This window comes from Schistocerca americana, chromosome 1, assembly GCF_021461395.2.
Source record: "Schistocerca americana isolate TAMUIC-IGC-003095 chromosome 1, iqSchAmer2.1, whole genome shotgun sequence".
In the NCBI taxonomy this organism is placed as follows: Eukaryota; Metazoa; Arthropoda; class Insecta; order Orthoptera; family Acrididae; genus Schistocerca; species Schistocerca americana.
In genome coordinates this window covers 817,134,554-817,159,557 of record NC_060119.1, presented here as the reverse complement: position 1 = coordinate 817,159,557, position 25,004 = coordinate 817,134,554, and the positions used below count along the sequence as shown (strand labels likewise).

General features: G+C 38.5%; 1 protein-coding gene across 2 annotated transcripts in view; it reads left to right on the top strand.

The window, feature by feature from the left end:
• LOC124612951 (beta-mannosidase) overlaps window positions 1–25,004 on the top strand; it is a 420,275-nt gene that overhangs the window by 146,671 nt on the left and 248,600 nt on the right. Inside the window, exon 1 of one of the 2 annotated variants that reach the window (XM_047141479.1) lies at window positions 21,144–21,230. The exons of the other annotated variant lie outside the window; for it this stretch is intronic. The gene's annotated coding sequence lies outside the window, so the exon portion shown is untranslated. Of the gene's footprint in view, window positions 1–21,143; window positions 21,231–25,004 lie in introns of those variants that run through there. 2 annotated transcript variants of the gene reach the window in all.

Below are 25,004 nucleotides of genomic sequence, written 5' to 3'. Positions count from 1 at the left end.
GAGGCCAACTTCTTCTGCCTATTCGTTCAGCATGTTTAACTGTTCCATGGTTGCCTCCATGTTTCTTGGCATGATTACCAGCTCCTCAGCAAAAGCAAGGCAATTGACTCAAACAGTGTTCTTTGATCCACCATGTGAATTTTGATCAGTATCTCTTTCTCAGCTAATCCCTCTTCCCATCCTCTATCACACTTTTGAAGAGAACTGGTACAGTCCTTAACCCTGTTGGAATCAACTTTAATTAAAACCTCTTTGAAGGGTTCTCCCATTAATTTTACCATTGAATGTATTTGTATTAGAGTCTACTTGATAATATCCACAGTTTTAGGGTCCATGCCAGATTCTATCAAGGTGTCTGTGAGGTGAAGATGGTGGCTAGTGTAAAAATTCGACATACGATTCCATGAAATTATGTCAATCATACTGTTAAAAAGAAAAACAGTGACAGTTGTAGGGACAAAATAACGAAGTTCAAAGAATGTGTGTCAAGTTTACAATTTATTATCAGTTCGTTGAAAATGGATGTCAAGGAACTTAAAGAAGAAAAAAGCGTACCAAATACAACAAAGTCGCGGCATGGAAGTTCGACTTCATTGGAGAACTGTATGGAAACAAAGCTCAAAAGATGCAAACAGGTAATACAGGTTATAGGAAACTGTGAAGGGAACATAAATATAGTGGACGAAAATCCCTTTCAAGATCTTTCTACAATGGAATGTGATAGTGTTGTAAAGAATTCGAGTGTACCACTTGGAAACCAAAACAATTTTGTGAATGAGGTAGAACATGGAATATTTCAGCCTCAGTTAACTGAAATATCATACGCAAAAGTGCTCTCAAAAAATTAGCCACCAATAAGGTGTTTGCTGAAACATAATCACCGTATGTTAGCAAATAAGACAAAATAAATAGCGCCAAACAAGTCATCGTGCACAGCAAAGATAGGCAAAAAATTGGTATGCTCCGAACAGCAAGTACATGTAAAATTTAACTGTATGCAGACAGCCAAGGGCAAAGATAGCCACCAAATTTTGACAGAGAAGCAGTCAGAATTTTAATTGCATAATAAAGCCAGGAGCGAAATTCAGTGAGTAAGGAAAAAAAATTAGATGTAGTAAATAAAATCTCAACTGTGTAGTGTGATGATACAGGAGTCATATCTCTCATGGACAGGAAGTTTGTGTTACCTGCAGACTCAAATAGGAAATCTGCTGTCAGTGACACCACAAACCTCCAAGACAAATGTGAGATTTTCTTAACGCAAGTGAACACCCCAAATACAAGCAGCTCACAGAACAGTGCAGTAGTTATGAAAGAGCAAACACCAGCAATAAGTGAAACACCAGCAACACCATCATCAGAAGCAGTAGCAACAACAGCAGCAGCAGCAGGAACAACAACAGCAGCAGCAACAACAACAACAGTAGCAGTAGCAGAACCAACAGCTGGAGCAGTAGTACAGAACAGCTTAAGGAGGAGCCAAAGGCAAAATACATGTGTGTCATCCAAATAAGTGAAATCCAAATCCTCTTAGAAAATGAATTAAAAACTACCACATTATTGTGTCTCACAGAACATTGGCTTGATGAGGACAAGTTACATATTGTGTCCCTACCTAATTTTGTGCTAGGTGGTTATTTCTGTAGAAAATTTTTTAAACATGGTGACAGTTGCATATTCTGAAGAAATAATATAAACTTTGTAAATATAAAATTTCCTGTTGAAATAATGAAGGAAAAAGATGTAGAGCTATTAGGAGTTGAGATAGTGGACACTAAAGTAACCACTCTTTGTTTATACAGAGTGCCAGCTGATGAAAGAAATACTTTCCTAAAAAGTTTAGAATATTCACTTAACAGGCTAACACAAAGAAACAGGAGAGTGGAGATTTTAATATTGACTTTGCAAAGGACACCAAAGAAAAGAATGAATTACCGAATCTCTTGCAAACACTTAACATGAAATCTACTGTAGAAACAGCAATTCGTATGACAAAGACTTCATCTACCACCAATGATCAGATATTTCTAAATGTAGAAATGAACTATAAAATAGAAACACTAAACACGGGCTTAGGGGATCACACAGCTTAAAAACTCTCTCTGAGATCAGAAACTGAGCTGCAACTTGAACACTGCCTAACTACCACCAGTAGAAAATACAGTAGTGAAAATATAAATCACTTTCTCCATTACTTGAGCAAAGAAAATGAGAAAGAGATTTTTAACTGCAAACACAAAGATGGAGAATATAATAACTTTATCAGTAATTTTTCCTACTATTTTGAATTGTGGTTCCCAGCAGCTCACTTCACCTGAATTTGATACTTATTACAAAATCTGTAAAAAGATCTTAAAAATGTCATCAAACAAGCAAAACTAAAGGCAAATGACACATACATAAAAAATTCCACCAATAAGATGAAAGCCATGTGGAATATTGTAAGGAAGGAAACTGCAGTAGAACAAACAGATTTCCAAAATATTAACTGCCTAATGGAGAAGTCAACTGTGATAGCTGAACCTACAAAAATTGCAAATAAGTTTAATCCCTACTTTACACAGATAGCTGAACATCTTAAAAATCAAAATTTACAGTGTACCCCCAGAAATCAATCCAGATGTGCTATAAATAATAAATCTATTTTTCTATACCCTAGCAATGAAAAGGAAATATTTGCTATAATCAAGGAACTGAAGCCCAAATTCTCTGTTGGTACTGACAATATGCCTGACTACATCTTGAAGAAATGTGCTCCCCTCATAGACAGGCCACTTGTTTGACATCTGTGACTGTTCTCTATCAGATGGGGTGTTCCCAGACAAATTGAAGACAGCAAAAGTAAAACCTCTGTTCAAGAAAGGGACAGAAACAGAAGTATCAAACTACAGGCCTATTTTGCAACTACCTGGTTTTTCCAAAATAATTGAAAAACTCCACTATAAAAGACTAATCAGTTTCATAGAAAAAAAATAATTACCAACCAAATACACAGGAAATGGTTTCCAAAAATCTAAATGTATTGAGGCTGCTATTTTTGCATTCCTAAATCAAGTCTTAAATGCAATAAGACAGCAAAGAGCATATATCAGCCATATTTCTAGATCTCTCTAAAGCTCTTGATGTCATCAATCATAACATCTTGCTTAAGAAACTTGAATCTGTAGGTATTAGGGGCTCAGCCTATGAATGGATCAAATCATATGTCCAAAATAGAGAGTGAGTAGTTGAGCTTGCTGTCCAAGACGGGAACAAGACAAAGTCCTACTGCTCAGAAAAGCATAGCATTAAGTACAGTGCACCACAAGGCTCCATTCTAGGACCAATTCTGTTTCTATTCTTTGTAAATGATTTGGAACCGACATGTCCATGCCATAATTACATAAAATTCACAGATGACGCAAATGTGATAATGAAAGCGAGGACTGGAGAAGAATTACTGCATGAGACTGAAATGTGTACCACCCACATTACAGTCTGGTTTTCAGGAAATAATTTAGTAATAAACACAAAAAAACAGTTACAATGCACTTACACACAGTGCAAAATAAATGCTCACTACCACCAGACATAGTGCTGTTTACCAGAACGCTTGGAAATGTAAGCTCTACAAAATTTCTTGGAATATGGATCCAAGAAGATCTAAGATGGATCCAACATGCAAAATACATTACAAATAAATTAGATGCAATTTGTTACACAATCAAAATTATTTCTGGTTGCATGTCTTTCAACATGTCTTGAGTCTCATCTCCTAAAATTTCTAACTCTTTGCAATTTATTCAGTTTCAGTCTGCAGTTCATAATCATTAAACTAAGGACAGAGTTTGGATCTGCCCTTGGAAATGTTTTGCAATTTAAAATCTATTATTGAAGTCTCTGTCCGTCAGTCTGAAACCTTTTGCTGCCCTGGGTCTCTTCCACATAGACAACCATCTTTCATCATTCTTAATTCAAGTGTTAGTGCTGATTAAACTATACTCTGTGCAAAATTCTACTAGACAGCTTCCTCATTTGTTTCTTTCCCCCAACCCACTTTCTCCTACCACTTTTCTTTCTCTTCCTTTTGCTACTGTCAAATTTTGGTCACCCCTCATGATTAAATTTTCATCTCCCATTACTGCCTGAATAACTTGATTTATGTCGCCATATTTTGTCAATTTCTTTATATGTGGAAGTAGTTGTCATATAAACTTGCATCCTATGGTCGGTGTTGCTTCATATCTGTCTTGGTTATGATAACGGGTTCACTACGCTGTTCGTAATAGACCTGACCATAAGTTCTGTTCTTCCCACCACTGCACTTCACTAATCCCAACTACACCAAACGTCAATCTATCCATTTCCCTTTTTAAATTCTCTAACTTGCCTGCACGGTTAAAGGATCTGACAGTCCATGCTCCAACTATAGAATGCCAGTTGTGTTTTTCCTCATGATGACACATCCCGGAATTGAGGACCAATTACCTCTGGAATATTTTACACAAGAAGATGTCATATTCATTAAACCATGAAAGAGAGTTACATACCCTCAGGGAAAAAAAGCTATAGTGTCCTCCTGCTTTCAAATGTTTGCAGTTCCTGCACAGCACGGCCATGTTGGTTAATGTTACAATGCCAGATTAGTCAATCATTCAGAGAAACAACTGTAAATACTTTGGTATAATTAGTAACATCAATGTGTGATCTGAAGCTTTCCCAGCAAGTCGACTGTATACACTGTTCTGTGGTGTGCAGCTGTGTCCAGTCATCTTCATAAGATGAGATTTCAACAGTGTACCTATCAATCACCTTCAGGTGATACCTGTAGAATGAATATCGTCATTACATCTTGGGAAGATATTCATTCTATAGGTGTCATCTGAAGATGACAACAAGAAACACTGTCTGGAGTTACAGATATGACTGCACCTGACTGGACACCTGAGAACGCTACAAATACGACGGTAAGTCAATTATTATCTGCAATTTAGTTATATCTTTGTTTATTTTGATAGTACTGTTGTTTTACATTGATGACACACGCTCTGTTTATTTGTTGTTATATCGTTGCAATTTTCAAGCTGCTAGGTTAGTTTTGTTATTGCTGCTATGCTGCTAATCATGGCTGCTCCACTGTGTATTTGCACCAAGAAGAGCAACATTCAGTGATCCGTTTTTTGTGGTGGGAAGGTGTATCAGGGGCCAAAATTCATCTAAGACTTTTGGTACACTACGGGAACAGTGTTTTGCCACAATGGAGTGTTTACGAATGGATTGAAAAATTCCGAAATGGTTGCACAGGTGTCACGCACAATTTGAATGACAGAGCCATCTGTGAAGATTGATCACCTATGCAGCAATAACTATTTCATGTGGTCAATTCATGTTCATTCAATGATACACCATCGCGAGGCACAGGATGCTACAGAATCCAGATTTGGAAAATGTTACAATCAGTTAGATGCATCGAAAAAGAAGAAAAATGAGAAGGTCTTGTCCATCATTCTAATGCTGGTTGAAGATCGCTACCTAGAGACAAAACTAGTGAAGGAAGTGTGGGAGCAACTGGAAAAAATACACTGCAACAATGGTCTTCCTAACACTATATCCAAGATGAGGGACTTAGCAAATATGAAGAAAGAAGACGATTTGACTACGGATGACTGTGTAACAACAATACTGGTTATCAATAGATTAGTGAAGCAAGAAGGCTTTACCTTTGAAGACAAAACTGTTGCAGGCTTTGTGCTTCCAATACTGCCTCTAGAAAAAGTATGAAGGCCTCATTACAAGTTTAGAAAGAGACAAAGACGGATTGACCACAGACCTTGTTATTAACAGACTAGAAGTAGAAGAGAAGTGCCTGGAACCAGATCTGAAGTCCACCAAGAACTGAGAAGAAGCCAAAACATATTCAGCACAAGGTGGAGATCATAAGCAACACAAGCTTTGCTGGAGGGACTATAAACATCATAAACAAAATCAAGAAGATGAGAACAATGCAGCCAACAGAAACAGACTATGTTCCCCTGTGGTGAAGCAGATCACATTGCCAAGGAGTGCCCACATTTCCATGTGAAACAAGAAGGGGATGCATGAAGCAAGAAGAATATTCCCAAGAAATCAGCATAGAGGGTACATGAAAAGGAAGATGATGGAATAGTGGCCATGACAGTGACCAAAAGTGGTGGAGTTGCTGATGGAAAGGTCTGAATTCTGGATTAAGGAGTACCATATCATATGACTAGTCACCAAGAGATATTACAGGACTTAGGATGGGTAACTTTGGAGAAGTGAAACTGGCTGATGGGAAAGTTACTTAGTGACTGCCAAGGGAAGTGTTGTCATGAAATCAGAAAAGTCATACGGAGGAAAATCAGTCCAATTAACAGAAAGCTTCCAGTGAAAGAACTGTATAGAAACTTGTTGTCTGTTAAACAAATGGACAAGAAAGGCATGTGCATTAAATTCAAAAACGATGATGTTTATGTGTCTGTTGGTGAGAGGAAGATCATAAGGCAGTGGTGTCAGTGGTGTCTATTTAATGCACTGTGAATATTACAAAGCGATTAACAGTATAGTGATGCCTCACAACTACAAAACACCTCAACCAGTGCAAAATAAAGCAGCAGCCAGATGAGCAGAAGTTTTGTGGCACCAAAGGCTTGGACACAGAGAAGCTTTATCCAAAGTATGTAGAGTCACTAAGTATGAAAAAAAATGTGAATTGTGTGTGCAAGGAAAAATGACAAGACAGCCTTTCAAACCAAGCCAAACTACTACTGAAAATGTTCTAGAATTGGTACATACTGATGTGGGCTGTATTAAATAGACCTTCTTAGATAGAGCACATTACTATGCTACTTACCTGAATGATCAGTCAAGAAAAGTGATGAGTGTGACCCCTTTGTGGAGTTTAAAGGGCGTACAGACTGTGAAACAGAGAGAAGACTGCAAAGTTTGCAATCGGACAATGGGACTGAGTACATTAACAGCAAATTTGAACAGTTGTTTAAGGAAGAGGGCATATTGCACTGGAAAAGCACAGTTTACTCTCCCCCATCCAACAGAAAAGCCAAGCACCTGAATCAAACATTTATATCCATTGTGATTTGTCTACTATTCCAAGGTGGTTTGCCCCACAACTTTTGGAGAGAAGCTCTGGTGTTGGCCTGCTACATCTGAAATAGATCCCAACAAGATCCCTTGGTAAAAAATCCTGTACAAGTCTGGAAGCAGAAAAAATGTATTAAAGAAGAGCTGAAAATACTTGAAGTGTTTGGGCGCAGAGCCTAGTCAAGCACATTGACATCTGACAAACTTGGGACTGGGCAGAAGAATGTGTTTATCTTGGAGTAGAAAAGATTCAAAAGGATTACATCTATGGAGCCTTGGACAAAGAAAAATCCTTTTGAGAAGAAATGTTATCTTTGTTGAGAGAGAATTCCCCCTAAAGGCTACCATAAATAAAGAACTATGTCTTCTAGATGATGTAATCACAAAGCAGATGGAAACAGCTGGTCCACACAGGAATGAGGTGACAGCAGATGACACCAATATGGTGTGGTTGAGCTTTCCTGACCTATTAAGGAACAGGTGGCGACAGCACACCACTGAGGAGTGCAGAACTGGTAGCAGATTATGCAGTTGAGTCAACAGCTGTTTGAGGAGATGGGTGCCAATCCAGGGTCAGAGAAGAAGATGGATACAACACTGAAGGCAGTGTAGTTACCAGCATTGGAAATATTGATGCGTGTAAGGAGTGCAGTACCATGTTGGAAACTGAGATTTCTAGTACAAATAGTGGAGCAGGATTACAATGATTTTCATGTTTGGCAAAATCAAAAAAGTGTGATTCACATCTATTTGCATGTTTTTTTTTCTACTATGTGTCAAGTGAATCCATCTGATCCAACATCAGTAGGAGAAGCTTTAGCCTCAGTTCACAAGGACAAATGGTGTACAGCCATAGAGTCAGAGATGAGTAACCTAAAATGCTACAATATATGGAAACTTGTTGACAGATCAAAAGCTGATTGTGTTGTAGGAAGTAATGAGGTGTTTACCACAAAGAGAAGTGGAGAAGGTGAGATGGTTCAATTTAAAGCAAGGTTAGTAGTTCTGGGATACAGCCAGATATTTGGTGTAGACTGGGAAAGCTATAGCCCAGTAATTAGATGATAGCAATTGTAGATCTTAAGGGGATGGAAAATTGAACACAGTGATGTAGAAACTGCTTATCTCAATAGCTCCATAAATGGCACTGTTTTCAAAGAGCAACCAAAATTGTTTAGTGTGGGGAATAAAGTGTGAATAAGAGTTTGTATGAGCTTCATGAAGTAAGGACTGGAATGCTTTTTTTCTGCTCTGTGATGACAAAATTAGGTTTGAAAAAATCTAAAAAGCATCCTTGTGTATTATACTCTAATCATTTAATCATTCTGGTTCATGCTGATAATGTTGTTGTCATAGGTGAGGAAGAGATAATTGAAAAAATCAAGAACATTTTGAAATCTCACATTAGCATTATAGAAATAACGACATGTTGTTTATTTTAGGACTTAAAATTGAGCAGTCTGAAGGGAAAGCAAAATTAAACCAAACTATTTACATTCAGCAGAAACAGAGAGTTTAAAATGTGTGACTGCAAGGGCAACCATGTTGGTGAAGATGAAAATGACAAGCCATTTGACCAAAACATGTACCAAAAGACGGTGGGTTGTTTGTTATTATATCCAGATGTACTTGAGCTGATATTGCCTTTATTGCAGGAAGGTTGAGGCAGTTCAATTTTACACCAAGTGTTTCTCACTGGAAAAGAGTAGAAAGGATATTTTGTGAGCTGCAATAGACTAAAGATTTGAGCTATGTTTCAATGACATTTGTTCTGATCCTAGTGTATTCAGTGATGCTGACTGGGCAAATGACCCAGCTGATAGTAAATCCATAACAGGGTACACAGTTTTGTTAGCTGGAGTAGCAATCAGCTGGAAGAGTAAAAGGCAATCCATTGCAGTCACCTCCACATAGAAGATGAACACATTGTAATGTTTGAGACATGTAAGGAGTTGGAATGGTTTGTAGATTTTTTAAATGAAATTAAGTGTTCTGAATTTGTTAGACTACCCCTGCAGGTCATGCTGACAACACAGGTACCATTGAGATTATCAATAAAAAGGGTGTATCAGAAAGAACCAAACATTTCAGGGTGTGCTACGATAGAATCAGGCAGACTATCTTTGCATGGTTTCCTTAAGTTTAAGTTTGCATCAACTGATGATAATGCTGCAGATGTTTCAACTAGAGGTCTTGGTGATATTAAAACTGAGAGATTCAGAGGCATGTTAGGATTAAAATAAGCATTAATTCATGTTGGACTAGTTACCTGTTAAATTTTGTCTCATTTCTGTTCTTAAGTTTAATAATGTATTTTTTCAATGTGAAACTGGTAAGATATTATCTTATGATGCCCACCAAAGGGAAGTGTTGTAATTATGTTTATTTAAAGCAGTGACCATCATTCAAATTCAGTGCCATTCCCAGAGTACCCAGAAGCCATGGGTTTCCAATGTAGCTTCTTTTCTCTGTATGTGCTTCTTTGGCACAGTTTCAGTAGGGCACAAAAAACATCTCTGTGAAAAGAACATCGTGTGATGGTAGTGCCCTTCTGTGTACTGTATTTGTGTGTTTTCTGTAATACATTTACAAAAAGTGACAATGTGTGTGTTTTAATTCAACTGCCCACCCACATATATATGTCAATACGCACTGCACATGTAAGAATTACATCATTCAGCCAAACAAAGCAATAGTTGTCAGGACTTTAGGTTCGGAAGGTAGGAGACGAGGTACTGGCGGAATTACAGCTGTGAGGATGGGGCGTGAGTCGTGCTTGGGTAGCTCAGTGGTAGAGCACTTGCCCACGAAAGGCAGGGTCCCGAGTTCGCGTCTCGGTCCGGCACACCATTTTAATCTGCCAGGAAGTTTCATCTGTAGTGGAATTTTGGGAGCTCTTCATGGGTTGGTAATCCTATATTTTCAACAGTTTATGCCTCTCTGTAGGTAAAAAGTTATACAACATTAGAAGACAATATCTAGATGCAGATGTGATAGTGCCAGAGATCAATCTCATGGTGGTGTTCAACTGTTTACCAATCATGCCACAACATTCAGCTGCTGTGAATACTAGAGCAAATGATGACAGGCAAATAGTGTCAGCAGTTTCAGAATTGTATTATTTCGAGTTGATATTTTTGTTGTGGTATTCTTAAGGTGTTTACTGTATGTAAGGGTGGGGCCAAGTGTTATTCCTCAACACTTGGGATGCTTATTGTGATTCAAGGCAACACTTTCAAGTGCATACTTGTTTACATCTACCAGATTATTATTCAAAATGGAATGTTGAGACCTTGGTTTTAGATGGGTTAGGTTTAAGTTTCCATTGCTTGAAGTTCGTATTCAATACAGTAAGATCTTTGTCGAGAACTATTTCTATGGCAGCAAGAGATTTGACTTTAGTGGGCAAGGCTATATCACCCATATAGCAAAACATTATCCCTACATGGCGGGAAGACAGGCTATATACAGGTTGAACAGGAGGGGAACCACGACTGACCTTTGTTATAGTTCCTTACTAACAATCCTGATGTTGCTAGTATTTCCATCAACTATAACTTATCTATTACTGAACATGTTCTGCCATTGTTTGACAGGATATAACTCTTAGCAGTTTATAAATGACTCCTTTCCCCACATTGTGTCATATGTTGCTGTGAGGTCTGGGAATACCATGCATGTTTTTGGGTTTGTTGAAAATCGCTTTCTATAAAAGACATTAATGCCAGAACTTATCCACAGAGACTATAGCCTGGTATGCATCCTGTTGTTCTATGATAGCACCTTAGATCCTCTTATGAAAAGGCATTCAAAAAGCTTATACATGCAGCAAAGCAACACTATTAGTATGTCACATTGAGGGTGTTTGGCTCATTATTGTGGCTTCAACAGGGTGACAATTTTCAACTTTTTGAACACCTTGGGGGTACGATAAGTTGCCATTACATCAGAAAAGTATGGTGGGAGCCATTTAACTTTATTATCTCCAACATGAGCAAGGAATACTGGGTGAATACCATCAAAGCCAGGGGCTTTGCCTTATTTCATGTTTTCAACTGTGTTGTTGACTTTTTCTACAGAAAATGATCTGGAGAAGTTTAACTCAACTGGAGAATTTTTTTTCTCAGTGCTCTTAAAGTGCCAAGTAGACCAGCCTCAATGTGGTACACTCCAGTCAATGTGATAGTTTATATCATGGCAAAATAGTCTACAAATTTGGCTGTCAAACTATCAACAAGATTTCCTAGCAAATAAGAAATGCAAATGAAAAACAGGGGCTCTTTTGAGAACCACATGAACAAGAGAATTATATCTTCATTCCACATCTGCCAATTAAATATAGAAAGAATTGGCAGCTGTAAATCTGATTATCTTGCAAACTTCCTCCTTAACAGCAACACTAATGTGGTGCTTCTACAGGAAACCCATGCTGCCGCAGAAGATCTTTTTTTAAAAAAAGAGAAAGAATACATGGCTATTATCTAATGGAAGGTATGAGGGTCGCTCCAAAAGAAATGCACACTATTTTTTTATCCATCTTTTATTCTACCTGTTTGAAAGTTTTACAGTGTGTAGATACATCCTTTAGGAACAATATTTTCATTTCTCCACATAATTTCCATCTCTCTCAACTACCTTATGCCATATTGGAACCAGGGCCTGTATATCCGCATGGTAAAATTCTAGACCAACCTGTTGGAGCCACTGTTTGGTAGCATACACAAGGGAGTCATCATCTTCAAACCTTGTTTCACGAAGAGAGTCTTTCAGTTTCCCAAAGAGATGATAGTCACATGGAGCCAGGTCAGGACTGTAAGGCGGGTGTTTCAGTGTTGTCCCTCCGAGTTTTGTGATCGCTTACATGGTTTTTTGACTGACATGTGGCTGCGCATTGTTGTGCAACAGCAAAACATCCTGCTTTTGTGATGTGGTTGAACACGACTCAGTCAAGCTTGAAGTTTCTTCAGTGTCATCACATATGCATCAGAATTTATGGTGGTTCCACTTGGCATGATGTCCACAAGTAAGAGTCCTTCAGAATCAAAAAACACAGTAGCCATAACTTTTCCAGCAGAAGGTGTGGTTTTGAATTTTTTTTTTCCTTGGGTGAATTTGCATGATGCCACTCCATTGATTGCCTCTTCATCTCTGGTGAAAAATGATGGAGCCATCTTTCATCACCTGTCACAATTCTTCCAAGAAATTCATCTCCACCATTCTTGTACTGTTCCAAAAGTTCACTGCATACCGTTTTTCTTGTTTCTTTGTAAGCCACTGTCAACATTCTGGGAACCCACCTGGCACAAACCTTTTTTAACACCAACACTTTCAGTATTCCTCAAACACTTCCTTCCCCTATTCCAAAGTAGTATGACAATTTGTTCACTGTGACGCGTCTGTCAGCAGTCATCAATTTGTTAACTCTCTGCACATTGTCTGGAGTGTGTGCAGTACGAGGCCTGCCGCTGCAAGGACAATCCTCAATATTGCCGTGCCCGCTTTCATCACCTAACCTGCTTGCCCACTGACTAACTGTACTGTGATCGACAGCAGCATCTCCATACACCTTTTTCAACCTCTTGTGGATGTTTCCCACTGTCTCGTTTTCACAGCACAGGAATTCTATGACAGCACATTGCTTCTGACAAACGTCAAGTGTAGCAGCCATCTTGAAGACATGCTGTGACGGCGCCACTCACGGGAACAGGTTGAACTAAGTTTAAACACACGCAAGAAGAATGTAGCTACACACTGTAAAACTTTCACACATGCAGAATGAAAAGTGTATTTTTACAAAAATAGTGTGCATTTCTTTTGGAGTGACCCTCGTACTTATCAACACAGCTATGGTGTTGCCTACAGTGGCTCCAGCAATGGGAAATGTACAGCTCGTTTTTCAGATACAGATGTGGACTCTGACCATAATCTGTTGGTTATGAACTGCAGATTAAAACTGGAGAAATTACAGAAAGGTAGAAAATTGAAAAGATGGCACCTGGATAAGTTGAAGACAGCAGAAGGTCAGATAAGCAAAATGGCACAGTACAAATCATTGGATAATACCTGAGATATTGTCCCTAATTGATGAAAGGAGGAAATATGAAAATGCACCAAACGAAGCAAAAGGCAAAAGAGAACACAGGCATCAGAAATGTGAGCTTGACAAGAAATGCAATATGGCAAAGCAAGAATGGCTAGGTGTGAAATACAAGGATGTAGAACCATGCACAAAGACGGATGACACCAGCTTGAAAATCAGAGAGACCGTTGGAGAAAAGAGAAGCAACCATATGAATATTAAGATTTCAGATGGCAGAAGCAAAGAAGAGAAAGTGAAGGTGGAAAGAATATACAGAAGATCTGTGCAAAGAAAATGAACTTGAAGGCAGTATTATAAAAAGAGAAGAGGAAGTTTAAAAAGATGAGTAGACTGATATGCTACTGCAAGAAGAATTTGACAGATCAGATATAAGTCTCATGGAATTTCTTGTATAATAATCTCCCTGTGGTTTTTGGATATGTACACAACAATGCATTATTTACTTTTTGGTTTTTTAACACTTATTAGCACTAAGTTCAGTTTTGATGATCAGCTTTGTAGAATTTATGAGCACCAATATTTTAAGATGATCAGTAAGCTATACCAATTAGCAGAGATTTCAAAAAGTTCACAAGTGTCTAAATATCAACTCAGTATAGATTTATACATTTTGGCCGGCTGTCTGACTGACATAATAACTGTGATGACCGAAAACTCATCCATGACTGGTGTGTAACATGATATTAACATACGCACGTATTACAGGAATTATAAAATGGTAAAATACAGGACTATTAGATTTTGATATTAACATAAAAGACAGAAAAAGAAGTCACAAAGATGTAACAGGTGATGAAGAAAACTTGATTAACCGAAAGCTGCATAATTTTAAAAGCACTTAGTAATAGGTGCTAGTTTATGAGAAAATGTGCACAGAGATTCCAAAAGTTTGCCAAGAATTTTCTAGAAAGATATATTTTCCAGCAGGAATAATAAAGAAACTAATACAATGATCAGCCACAACATTATGACCACTAATCTCTTATCAATAGAAAACCCATCCAGGTGATCGGAGCATCATCAGTGAGGAATGACTCCTAGTCACACACATGCACGGTGCACGAGGTAACAGTTAGCATGCTGCCCCTGTGTAGAATGGAAAAGGTGCCAATCTATCTGAGTTTGACCAAGGGCAGATTGTAGTGGCTCAGCATGAGCATTCAGAAGCAGCATGGTTTGTTGGGTGTTTGAGTGCTGTGGTGAGTATCTTGAACTCATGATCAAACCAAGATGAAACCACAACCATACATCGTGGGATTTGGTGGCCACCCATCATTACAGATGTAGGACACCATAGGCTGGATGATTCTACATCTACCCCTGCTTCAACCAGCATGAGTTTTGTACTGACTGCTTTTCCTTCAGTGAGGAACATGATGCCTCAACACCATCAAATAATAACAATAGTGCACCTCCCCTTTCTCACTGTGGCCGAAGACTATGGACCACCCACTTTCCTGCAAGAGTATGTTCAGGATAGTGACACCTTTACCTATCTCACCTCTTGTGTTCTACACTGGTGGGGGTGGGGGGGGGGGGGGGGGGTGGTGGTGGTGGTGGTGGTGGTGGTGGTGGTGGTGGTGGTGGTGGTTGTGGTGGTGGTGGTGGTGGTGTGGGGGGGGGGGGGGGGGGCTCTGTGGTGATATCGATGTACAGAGGTTGACATGAGCAAGCCCTAAAAATATTATGTGATGGTTTCTGTTTTATTCTTGATCTTTGCCCAGCTCATTTTGGATTACCTGTGCTAATGCATGTGTCTCATGTCTTGTGATCATTCAGGGTCAATACGGTGGTGACATTTCATGGGATCAGTATGTGCATCTTATTTTGTCTACTCATCAACATGGAAAAACCCACAATTAGAATCTAGAACTTCAAATTTGACTTTTCTGGCACACACAGTCTCACACAAAGGATAATATGGAAATCATCACAGATGTCTAAATAAACATGTGAAATTAATGGATTTTTTTACTTAGATGAATTTGTGGCAACTTCTAACTAGCATACCAAAGATGAAGACTGCAGCTTTGGTTTATCACAGTCAAAATTATGAAAATTGTGGAGCCTCAACAAAGCACGTCTTTCACTTGGGATGGCTGACAATGCAGTGCAACAACAGGAGAGATATGGACACCTTTTTCCCATTGAATATGGCCTTGTAACCTCAACCAAAACAGCCTTGCTATGCTGGTACTGTGAATGGCTGAAAGCAAGGGGAAACTACAACTATAATTTTTGACGAGGCATGCAGCTTTACTGTACAGTTAAATGATGATGGTGTCCTCTTGGGTAACATATTCTGGAGGTAAAACAGTCCCCTATTCAGATCTCTGGGTGGGGACTACTCAGGATGCTATATCAGGAGAAAGAAAACTGACATTCTACAGATCGGAGCATGGAATTTTGGGTCCCTTAATCGGGCAGGTAGGTTAGAAAATTTAAAAAGGGAAATGGATAGATTAAAGTTAGATATAGTGGGAATTAGTGATGTTTGGTGGCAGGAGGAACAAGACTTCTCGGCAGATGAATACAGGGTTATAAATACAAAATCAAATATGGGTAATGCAGGAGTAGGTTTAATAATGAATAAAAAAATAAGAGCATGGGTAAGATGCAATGAACAGCGTAGTGAATGCTTTATTGTAGCCAAGATAGACATGAAGCCCATGCCTATCACAGTAATGTAAGTTTATATACCAACTAGCTCTGCAGACGATGAAGAGATTTAAGGAATGTATGATGCGATAAAAGAAATTATTAGGATAGTTAAGGAAGACGAAAATATAATAATCATAGGGAACTGGAGTTTGATAGTAGGAAAGGAAAGAGATGGAAAAGTAGTAAGTGAATATGGAATGGGGGTAAGGAATGACAGAGGAAGCTGCCTGGTAGAATTTTACACAGAACATAACTTAATCAAGCTAACAATTGGTTTAAGAATCATGAAAGAACGTTGCACACGTGGAAGAAGCCTGAAGACACTGGAAGGTTTCAGACAAATCATATAATGGTAAGACATAGATTTAGGAACCAGGTTTAAACTGTAAGACATTTCCAGGGGCAGATGTGGACTCTGACTGCAATTTATGGGTTATGAACCGTAGAATAAAACTGAAGAAACTGCAAAAATGTGGGGATTTAATGAGATGGGGCCTGGATAAACTGAAAATAAAAGAGGCTGTAGACTGTTTCAGAGAGAGCATTAGGGAACAACTGACAAGAACAGGGGAAAGAAATACAATGGAAGAAGAACCGGTAGCTTTGAGAGATGAAATAGTGAAGGCATCAGAGGATCAAGTAGGTAAAAAGATGAGGGCTAGTACAAATCCTTGCTTAACACAAGAGATACTGAATTTAATTGATGAAAGGAGAAAATATAAAAATGCAGTAAATGAAACCTGAGTCGAAACAAGGCCCTGGGAATAGACAACATTCCATTAGAACTACTGACAGCCTTGGGAGAGCCAGTCCTGAAAAAACTCTACCATCTGGTGAGCAAGATGTATGAGACAGGCAAAATACCCTCAGACTTCAAGAAGAATAATAATTCCAATCCCAAAGGAAGCAGGTGTTGCAAGCTATCAGTTTAATAAGTCATGGCTGCAAAATACTAACATGAATTCTTCACAGACGAATGATTAAACTGGTAGAAGCCGACCTTGGGGAAGATCAGTTTGGATTCTGTAGAAATGCTGGAACACATGAGGCAATACTGACCCTACAACTTACCTTAGAAGAAAGATTAAGGAAAGGCATACCTACGTTTCTAGCATTTGTGGACTTAGAGAAAGCTTTTGACAATCTTGACTGGAATACTCTCTTTCAAATTCTCAAGGTGGCTTGGGTCAAATCCAGGGAGCGAGAGACTATTTACAATTTGTACACAAACAAGATGGTAGCTATAAGAGTCAAGGGGCACGAAAGGTAAACAGTGGTTGAGAAGGGGTGCAACAGGGTTGTAGCTTATCCCCGATGTTATTCAAACTGTATACTGAGCAAGCAGTAAAGGAAACAAAAGAAAAATCTGAAGTAGGAATTAAGATCTATGGAGAAGAAATAAAAACTTTGAGGCTTGCCGATGACATTGTAATTCTCTCAGAGAGAGCAAAGGACTTCGAAAAGCAGTTGAACACAATGGGCAGTTTCTTGAAAGGAGGCTATAAGATGAACATCAACAAAAGCAAAATGAGGATAATGGAACACAGTTGAATTAAATCAGGTGATACTCAGGGAATTAGATCAGGAAATGAGACACTTAAAGTAGTAGATGAGTTTTGCCATTTGGGGAGCAAAATAACTGATGATGGGTGAAGTAGAGAGGATAAAATGTAGGCTGTCAATTGCATGGAAAGTGTTTCTGAAGAAGAGAAAATTGTTAACCCTGAGTACTGATTTAACTGTCAGAAAGTCCTTCCTGAAAATATTTGTATGGAGTGTAGCCATTTATGAAAGTGAAACATGGATGATAAATAGTTTAGACAAGAAGAGAACTGAGAAATGTTGTGCTACAGAAGAATGCTGAAGATTAGATGGGCAGATCATGTATCTACTAATGAGAAGGTACTGAATAGAATTGGGGAGAAGACGAATTTGTGGCACAACTTGACTAGAATAAGGGATTGGATAGTAGGACACGTTGCAGTGTCAAGGGATCACCAATTTAGTGATGGAGGGAAGCGTGGAGGGCAAAAATCGTAGAGGGAGACCAAGAGACAAATACACTAAGCAGATTCAGAGGGACGTAGGTAGTTACTCTTATTTGAAGCTTGCACAGGATAGACTAGCATGGAGAGCTGCATCAAACCAGTCTCTGGACTGAAGACCACAACAACAACGACAATACATATTAATTTATTGCCTATATTTAAGTCAATGACAATTTAATTTCATTATTCACTGTTTTAACACATCCTGCATGTAGTAAATGTTCGCATGACAATCATATTTGTGTTCTGAAATCACTGCCCTGTTAATTTCTGTGGTGTGTCAATGATGAGGTCTGTCTCATTTAATATGAACAGTGTCCAACAGGTTTATAATTTCTCACATGGAGTTCTTTTCTGTAATTATACACATGTAGCAGACTGGTCTATTAAATCTCCAAAGCAGGCTGCAGGAATGAGGAGTAAGAAAAGAAACTGAACAAAATTAGTTATGCAAAGTTCTTAATTAAGAAGAATCCTTCAGAGAAGTTTTAAAGAATACTTCCAGCTGTTCATACCTATGCATGCATCCTGTCCTGGAGTAATGGCTAACTGCTTCTACAGATTTTTTGTGAATTCTATTCTTTCAGTGAGTTTAACATTCCATGCCAATTTGCAAGGTTTGCAAGCTGATTCCTTCCATCAGGCACAATAATACAAATACCTACACTGGGCCTAAACACGAGTTAAAATCCCCAATGGCAGGTTTACAATGACAAGATAATGCACAGTTACCTGAGAAGCATTTTAATTTTGTCTAAGTATGCATTCCAGTTTGAATATTTATATGATCTGTACACAACCATTTTGCCTTATGCCCTGATTAGTGTGAATGATTTTAATATTTGTGATGATTTATTATAACACTAAGGCAACAGAATGCAAAAAGCAACCCAGGTACTGAGAATAGACTGTGAGTTCAGTACATGATCTTCAAGTTCAATTGATGGCATAAAGTGAGCAGACACAAGACAACAGCACCTGAATCTCTCATATCCAGTTTACTTCATTTAAAATTAGCTGGGATTTAATGTGTTTATAACACAGAAGGTTTTATTTTTCAGTGATTTCACGATCTATTAGAAACTAAATGTCATCTGCAAAGAAAACTCGTAGAACATCAAAGTCAAATGGCGGATTATGAACAAGAGTGAGACTGAAAGGGGATAGATGCTCTATCTAATGTGATCCCAGGAGAAACTGTTTTCCATTTATAAAATCAATATCTATATTTGATTTTGTAAGAATTCTTGCTTCCCAGTTAAAGTATGAGCTGAAGCATTTTGGTGTAGGAAAGGAGAAAGTATTGATTTACTGTAATCAATACCTTTCTTATGTCACTTGAAATTAATGGGAATTTCAGATTTTTCTCCTTGTGCGAACTACCACCTCAGTTAGAGGAGGTTAGTGTAGGAGCTTAATTCTCAGATGGTGCTAGATATTTCCTTGAGCCTCCTTATGAATGTTCCTTTTGACAAATCTGTTTGTGCGCAGAGATTTGTATAATGGTTTCTGTATCATATGAAACATTCTCTCAACCAAACACTGTTACGAGTAATGTTTGAGAGGACTGATATATCGTATCCAAGAAGGCTATGATTAGTAAAGTACTGTGATCTTCAAATCACCACTAGATCCTCTTCATGCCACTACTATCAACGTTTATACAAAGTGTCACGGGACAGTTTGTTCCAGTCATTTCATTTAAACCCATGTCATACTCCTGCAAACAACTACAGGTGATAGTGTGATTGGTTTCTTGCGTTGTTGCAAGCAGCCATGTTACATGTTCCCATCTTCTCAGTGGATAATTCTAGGGATTGTCGCTGCACGGCGTAGCCAAGCGGTGTGAGACGCCTTGTCACAGTCCGCACAGTTCCCCCTGTCAGGTTTGGGTACTCCCTCGGGCTTGGGTATGTGTGTTGTCCTTAGTTTAATTAGATTTAGTAGTGTGTAAGCTTAGGGACCGATGACCTCAGCAGTTTGGTTCCATAAGACCTTACCACAAATTTCCAATTTTCTAGGGATTGTCCAAAAGTCATACTTGGCACTGAAAATAATCTGATTTTTCAAAATGTGATATGAAGGAAAATGTTCAAATAAAACATCTTCCTACTGAGCTGAGAAACTGCAACACTCTCATTAATGATTATTTTCATATTTGTTGTATGTTATTCTCATAAAATGAAGCAAAGCAATGTGCACAACACAATAATTCATATATTTATTTTATTTTTATGTGAACTCTTGTGGGTACACGTAATTTACAGTAAGTTGTTGAACATCATTAAATATGATACTGCTTTTATCATTATAAAACATCAGTAATTATTCAAGGGTACAATAGAGAGTATTGATATATTACTATTATTAGTATAGTTTCAGTGGCAACAATACTACTATGGTTTCAATGCATAATACTAGTGCATTATGATTGGTACATCATTATTTATCAAAGAACTCTTTCCGGCTATAGAAGCCATCGTCAGTTACATATGCCTTCCCTGCAGCTTTGAATACTGCAATGCTGTTTACTGACTGTATGTTATTCAGTAATTTTCTAAATATCTTTTCTCCAAGATGCAGAACTTCATTTTTGCAGAGCATAGTTTTTTTCAGTGTATATGGAGACAAGTTCTTTGTCTTGTGGTTTCTGCATCTTCATTTTTTAGGAAAAGTGAGGGATTTTCAATCACATATTGCTTTATGGATGGGGTTGCAATTTATCGCCCATTGAGTGGGCCTACACTACACAGCTGTTTGTCAAATCATAGCAATCTAAATCTATTTTCCAAGCATTTCCAGAGGCTTCTGTTTTGCAGAAAACCAGCACTTATTAAAACTGTTGTTAATTCTGGAAATGTTTTTTCTGTTCAGTGGTTGAGTACAAGTTGCGATGAAAACCACGCCAGAACAAAACAAAGCTGCGTGGCAGACTGGATCTGAAACCCGGATTTTTACCTTCTGTGGGCAGTACGCGAAAAATATCTCTATTTGGGTATGTCTTACAGAACGATATGTTCAACCTTTGAGTTTTGTACGTCAGGCACGCATAGATTGCTCAATTGTTGGCGCATTCACTACCTAAGGGCAAATACATGTTCGAGTAACGGTACCGATCATAATTTTATGTTTTTATTTCAATAATCACAGGCCTTGGCGAATGACATATTTTAAATACCCCGCCGGTACCCCTCACGCGCATGCGTAGGCTACTGCAAGGGCAGTGGTCATATCGTTGGAACGAGATAATAACGGCGATCACTTGATCGATACTGTTGTGACAGGCAGAGTTCTTCGCAGACCCTTCAGGATCGCTTCATAAGGTATCGGCAGACTGCACTAACTTACAATTTCATTTCATAGTAATGGTTGCTTTAGAGCTATGCGTAATTCGTAACCTATAACTCGGGAAAAGGAAAACAAAACACAACAACTTCTTTCGCTGAGTACCGACACGCTAAACACTAGCATGGCTAAAATCCTCGTTGCCAATTAGGCGTACTTACGTCACGCTAGTATTATAAAAGATTGTTTTGTTTTTCCGAAATACCTCGAAGTTCTCTACACATGCGGATAGCAGGGAATACCTGAGATAAAAGCAATTAATCTGAATGATAACAAACAAGTTCAATCATATTAAAACTTATAATAACATAACCGTATGAATCTGTTATGTAAGTTACGCAATAGAAAGGCATATCTATGCCAACGCAAGTCGGAACTTGACGTGACAATCATGAGCTTTAAAATGTTGGCCTTAAAGGCGAACCATTCGCATTTTCGTCGACAGAAATTACCATAACAAGTCATTATGATTATCATCCAGTTAAAAGATCGAGCGCGCATCAGATACAGAATAAAATTACACACGATTTTCATGCTAGCCATTGTGTAACTACATGAACTCATTGTTACAGCTTCAGAGAGGATGATCGTGTGAAACACTCAGACCAACGACTACACCTCTTTCCGTGTAGATCGGTTTTTACTTGGCTCTTTAACTAGCTACGCGAAGAAAAAATTAAATTAATTGTATTCCTTTTCATTGCAGAAAATAAAATCACAAGTTCCTTGAAGCTGAAATAGTATCTGTCGAGAGACGTCTATGTGAAATTAAGTGACAGTGGGCTGGAAAAGATGAGTTGTTTTTAGTCGTTTGAAAGCTTCATGAAAGTATAAGTATCGCGAAATAGTAAAACATAATAGTCAATAAGAAGTGAGTTGTAAATCGAATAAGGCAATTGCATTCGGGTTTAAATTAATTGTGACGTATGTAAAACCTTTGAGTTGCTGTAATGTTCTGCAATCTCAGAGCAGAACACATCGCATTCGAAGTTTGTGACGTAAGACAGGAGAAAGATCCGCTGGTGCAAATGGCATTTAGATTTGGTTTCTAAGACGACATATGTCTGTTGATATTACTCAGAATACGTTGATAGCAACGTAATTTTTAACAAAATTACTTGTGAGTAATTCTCATCTATCGACAACGAATTTGCATGTGCTGTTGTCTCAAGTTGCTCATTTATCGATCAGTTATCAGTTGTTTGTATTTATTCTTTCTATTGATGTGCTTCTTTATTGTGTTATGCGAAGCGTTAAATACGAGCAATTCCATTATCATTATCTGCATCTATACTCAGCAAGCCATTGTGAAGTGCATCGCAGACACCTGTGTACTGTATGCACTCGATTGAAGATAATTGCGAAATAAGTACTTACCTGTTGGGCTCACTACGTAATACGCAACTTCAGTATCTGGCTGTAGATTAAGTTTTCTTACTTTACTTTTATCAGCATGAGGATGTGAATTACGTATAACCTGAGTACTAAAGCAGTACCTGTATGCGAGAGAATAGTCTGAATTTAACTGCATCATAGCCGAAATACACTTTAAATTACAAATGCTTTTAGGATTTCCTTCTTTGGTATCAGATGTTAATAGTTTAATCACATGGTGCCACACTTTGGGTTTAGTGGTTTTGTTATTTACAATTTTACTGTATAGGACAACACAGAATGTGACTCGCAGTCTCGTACGCATATTCACATAGTTTTATTTTATTTATTTTTTGGTCATCAGTCTTCTCGCTTGTTTGATGGTGGCAGCTGCTACGACGTTCTCTCATGTGCCATACTCTCCATCCTAAAGTAGAATGTACACTCAACATCCTCGATTGTTGAATATATACGAGTCATAGCCGTAACGCTGTAATCCTGCGTCCATGACAGAAGTGCTACAACTGCCCATCCCCCCGCCCTCCGATCCTCCCAAAGAACTACCTTGTTGTGTCAGGTTTTTTTCGCAGATATATAAATTTTATAGTTTTGTAATTAGGATTCAATGAAGCATTATTCCTCCTGTAATATAATTAATCAGTTACAGAAAGCATTTTCTTGAATTCTTTTTTAGTTTGCACAGCATATCGTACCAACCGAGACTTGCGAGCATTTATCGTTTTTGATTTCTTCCTCCACCGTCGCGCCTCGCTCGTCCTCGTCGCCAAAAATCGGAAGTCTTCGGCCAAGTAACATAATTTGCTTCAGTACCCTAATTTGCTTCATTACCCTCTCACCTACCTTCGTTGAACTTGATTGAGCTGTGTAGGCGGTAGCTGTTTGAACCGAAGCGCACGCAGGACCTTACGCGTACCATAGCGGAGAAACGATTCAGCTGTTCCCAGCAGAAACGGCCATTTGCAGGAACGACTATAAATACTGAACCAGTGATTTGAAGGGCACGAGAGACATCAAAAGGAAACTGAAGAAAAAAATAAAAGGATGTCTACTTCACGTCTGCTGAGTAATCAAGTCTTCCTTAAAATTATACTTAAATGATTGTAATTTACAATTTTTTGTATGAGGTCGACATCAAAAGACAGTAAGTTACAGACACATGCTCAAGAATGTAGTGTCTCTTTCTGACATGTAGGGACGAAAATGCTGTGAGTGATCAATTGAAGAAAGTTGCATGAAACTTAGGAAGTTGCAGATACTGAGATTACGTTATTTTTACATTCGCTATGTTTTCCACTTTCAGTTCTTATATAATGTTTCCTTACACATCTTCTCCGCTGTCTTGCTGTGATTTACAATATAACATGAATCAGGCATTTCATTCCCTGGCCTGTTTAAAACAGGGATAGAGTCCTTTGACATCATGTCTACAAACGCTACTCCAAAGCTAGTGAGTGGTCTAGTTATTTTATTAAGTCTGTGAGCGCATTGTTGCCACATGAGATAGACGTCTGTTTGATAATAGTCGTTTCTCTTTTATTATGCTGTTTGGAAGAAATGCCTCTGTAGAAATGGCACGGTGATGGCTGCATACGTTCGCAGTCGCGGGCCGAAGGAGAAGCTTCTTCACATAGACAGAAAATAGGAACACGAGGGTTAGGAGAAGTCAAATACCTCTCCTGGTTCATATTTAAACCGTTCTACTTTCATGTTGTTTTTTTTTCGGTAAATTTTTGCATTGCCTCTGTGCTTGCGCCCATGGTGGGGGGTCTGTTTCGCAACATTCTCGGCACGGCCCTGACTCCAGTTCCTTCCCTCCCCCACAGTTTTTGCTCTCTGCGGCTCCCATTAGTAATGTGAAAGTTTATAATCGTGTACCTTCTTCCAGTTAGTGTTCTTACATATTCCCTTCCTATGCAGCTGAGAGCCTCTCCATTTATTATTTTATAGGTCCACTTTATTTTCTGGTCTCTCCTGTAACGCCTCATCTCAAACACTGGGCTATATTTGTTACCAGTGGCTCGCCTAACCACGGAAACATTGTAGGACCATGCAAAGAATCTTGGAATTTAAGTCAGGACGGAGATTAACTGATATTTATGTGTTCTAATAACTGGCAAAAATCGCAAAAAAAATGTAAAAGACTGAATGGATGAAGCACAAGAGCTGTTATTCTGGGCAGCTTGTAAAACAAGTTAACTATACAACAATATGCCACAAATTATAACCAAATTAAGTAAAATAGTCGCGTGGCAAAATAAGCAAGTAGCGAGCTGCTCAGAATATAGACTGGGTTCCCACAAGTGCTACACTTACATTTACCCAATATCAGCAAAGTCACGGCAGCCAGTGACCACAAA